Genomic DNA, 2,500 nt, shown 5'->3' with positions numbered 1-2,500 from the left:
GCAGCAGCAGCAGCAGCAGCAGCAGCAGCAGCAGCAGCAACAGAATAAGAGAAGTAAAATAAAGAGCTTTCACACCTGCAGCCATACCACCCTGAAAGCGCCCTATCTCGTCTGATCTCGGAAGCTAAGCAGGGTTGGGCCTGGTTAGTACCTGGATGGGAGACCGCCTGGGAATACCAGGTGTTGTAGGCTTTTTCTTTTCTCACAGTCCGGGGAGAGCTTTTTGCCATGTGTTTCTTGCTCATCATCAAAGCTTTAAACCCTTATTTGAACCTTCTCACCTTCTCTGTCCTGTCCCAGGGCTTATAATTATTTCTGTCTGATGACAAGCAGCAGCAGCAGCAGCAACAGAATAAGAGAAGTAAAATAAAAAACTTTCACACCTGCGGCCATACCACCCTGAAAGCGCCCGATCTCGTCTGATCTCGGAAGCTAAGCAGGGTTGGGCCTGGTTAGTACCTGGATGGGAGACCGCCTGGGAATACCAGGTGTTGTAGGCTTTCAATTTTTTCTCACAGTCCGGGGAGAGCTTTTTGCCATGTGTTTCTTGCTCATCATCAAAGCTTTAAACCCTTATTTGAACCTTCTCACCTTCTCTGTCCTGTCCCAGGGCTTATAATTCTTTTTGTCTGACGACAAGCAGCAGCAGCAGCAGCAGCAGCAGCAGCAGCAGCAGCAGCAGCAGCAGCAGCAGCAGCAACAGAATAAGAGAAGTAAAATAAAAAACTTTCACACCTGCGGCCATACAACCCTGAAAGCGCCCGATCTCGTCTGATCTCGGAAGCTAAGCAGGGTTGTGCCTGGTTAGTACCTGGATGGGAGACCGCCTGGAAATACCAGGTGTTTGTAGGCTTTTAATTTTTTCTCACAGTCCGGGGAGAGCTTTTTGCCATGTGTTTCTTGCTCATCATTAAAGCTTTAAACCCTTATTTGAACCTTCTCACCTTCTCTGTCCTGTCCCAGGGCTTATAATTCTTTCTGTCTGACGACAAGCAGCAGCAGCAGCAGCAGCAGCAGCAGCAGCAGCAGCAGCAGCAGCAGCAGCAGCAGCAGCAGCAGCAGCAGCAGCAGCAGCAGCAGCAGCAGCAGCAACAGAATAAGAGAAGTAAAATAAAGAGCTTTCACACCTGCGGCCATACCACCCTGAAAGCGCCTGATCTCGGAAGCTAAGCAGGGTTGGGCCTGGTTAGTACCTGGATGGGAGACCGCCTGGGAATACCAGGTGTTGTAGGCTTTTTCTTTTCTCACAGTCCGGGGAGAGCTTTTTGCCATGTTTCTTGCTCATCATCAAAGCTTTAAACCCTTATTTGAACCTTCTCACCTTCTCTGTCCTGTCCCAGGGCTTATAATTCTTTCTGTCTGACGACAAGCAGCAGCAGCAGCAGCAGCAGCAGCAGCAGCAGCAGCAGCAGCAGCAGCAGAAGAATAAGAGAAGTAAAATAAAAAACTTTCACACCTGCGGCCATACCACCCTGAAAGCGCCCGATCTCGTCTGATCTCGGAAGCTAAGCAGGGTTGGGCCTGGTTAGTACCTGGATGGGAGACCGCCTGGGAATACCAGGTGTTGTAGGCTTTTAATTTTTTCTCACAGTCCGGGGAGAGCTTTTTGCCATGTGTTTCTTGCTCATCATCAAAGCTTTAAACCCTTATTTGAACCTTCTCACCTTCTCTGTCCTGTCCCAGGGCTTATAATTCTTTCTGTCTGACGACAAGCAGCAGCAGCAGCAGCAGCAGCAGCAGCAGCAGCAGCAGCAGCAGCAGCAGCAGCAGCAGCAGCAACAGAATAAGAGAAGTAAAATAAAGAGCTTTCACACCTGCGGCCATACCACCCTGAAAGCGCCCGATCTCGTCTGATCTCGGAAGCTAAGCAGGGTTGGGCCTGGTTAGTACCTGGATGGGAGACCGCCTGGGAATACCAGGTGTTGTAGGTTTTTAATTTTTTCTCACAGTCCGGGGAGAGCTTTTTGCCATGTGTTTCTTGCTCATCATCAAAGCTTTAAACCCTTATTTGAACCTTCTCACCTTCTCTGTCCTGTCCCAGGGCTTATAATTCTTTCTGTCTGACGACAAGCAGCAGCAGCAGCAGCAGCAGCAGCAGCAGCAGCAGCAGCAGCAGCAGCAGCAGCAGCAGCAGCAGCAGCAACAGAATAAGAAAAGTAAAACAAAGAGCTTTCACACCTGCGGCCATACCACCCTGAAAGCGCCTGATCTCGGAAGCTAAGCAGGGTTGGGCCTGGTTAGTACCTGGATGGGAAACCGCCTGGGAATACCAGGTGTTGTAGGCTTTTTCTTTTCTCACAGTCCGGGGAGAGCTTTTTGCCATGTGTTTCTTGCTCATCATCAAAGCTTTAAACCCTTATTTGAACCTTCTCACCTTCTCTGTCCTGTCCCAGGGCTTATAATTCTTTCTGTCTGACGACAAGCAGCAGCAGCAGCAGCAGCAGCAGCAGCAGCAGCAACAGCAGCAGCAGCAACAGCAACAGCAGCAACAGCAGCAGCA

At 50.0% G+C, this 2,500-nt stretch overlaps 4 non-coding genes and 3 pseudogenes across 4 annotated transcripts; all 7 read left to right on the top strand.

The window, feature by feature from the left end:
- The first annotated feature begins 73 nt into the window (after positions 1-73).
- LOC128486284 (5S ribosomal RNA) lies at positions 74-192 on the top strand. Its single transcript, XR_008352589.1, has one exon. It is a non-coding gene; the product is annotated as a 5S ribosomal RNA (ribosomal RNA).
- A 189-nt stretch (positions 193-381) lies between these two features.
- On the top strand, positions 382-500 carry LOC128488328 (5S ribosomal RNA). Its single transcript, XR_008353747.1, has one exon. It is a non-coding gene; the product is annotated as a 5S ribosomal RNA (ribosomal RNA).
- Positions 501-733: 233 nt separating this feature from the next.
- LOC128487433 (uncharacterized) lies at positions 734-853 on the top strand (annotated as a pseudogene).
- A 272-nt stretch (positions 854-1,125) lies between these two features.
- LOC128487268 (uncharacterized) lies at positions 1,126-1,234 on the top strand (annotated as a pseudogene).
- Positions 1,235-1,454: 220 nt separating this feature from the next.
- On the top strand, positions 1,455-1,573 carry LOC128488327 (5S ribosomal RNA). Its single transcript, XR_008353746.1, has one exon. It is a non-coding gene; the product is annotated as a 5S ribosomal RNA (ribosomal RNA).
- A 239-nt stretch (positions 1,574-1,812) lies between these two features.
- Positions 1,813-1,931, top strand: LOC128485251 (5S ribosomal RNA). Its single transcript, XR_008351596.1, has one exon. It is a non-coding gene; the product is annotated as a 5S ribosomal RNA (ribosomal RNA).
- Positions 1,932-2,176: 245 nt separating this feature from the next.
- Positions 2,177-2,285, top strand: LOC128487422 (uncharacterized; annotated as a pseudogene).
- The last annotated feature ends 215 nt before the right edge of the window (positions 2,286-2,500 follow it).

The sequence above is a fragment of the Spea bombifrons genome, chromosome 3 (genome assembly GCF_027358695.1).
Source record: "Spea bombifrons isolate aSpeBom1 chromosome 3, aSpeBom1.2.pri, whole genome shotgun sequence".
NCBI lineage: Eukaryota > Metazoa > Chordata > Amphibia > Anura > Pelobatidae > Spea > Spea bombifrons.
Note: the sequence above shows the minus strand (reverse complement) of the source record. Positions and strands in the feature narration are given on the sequence as shown.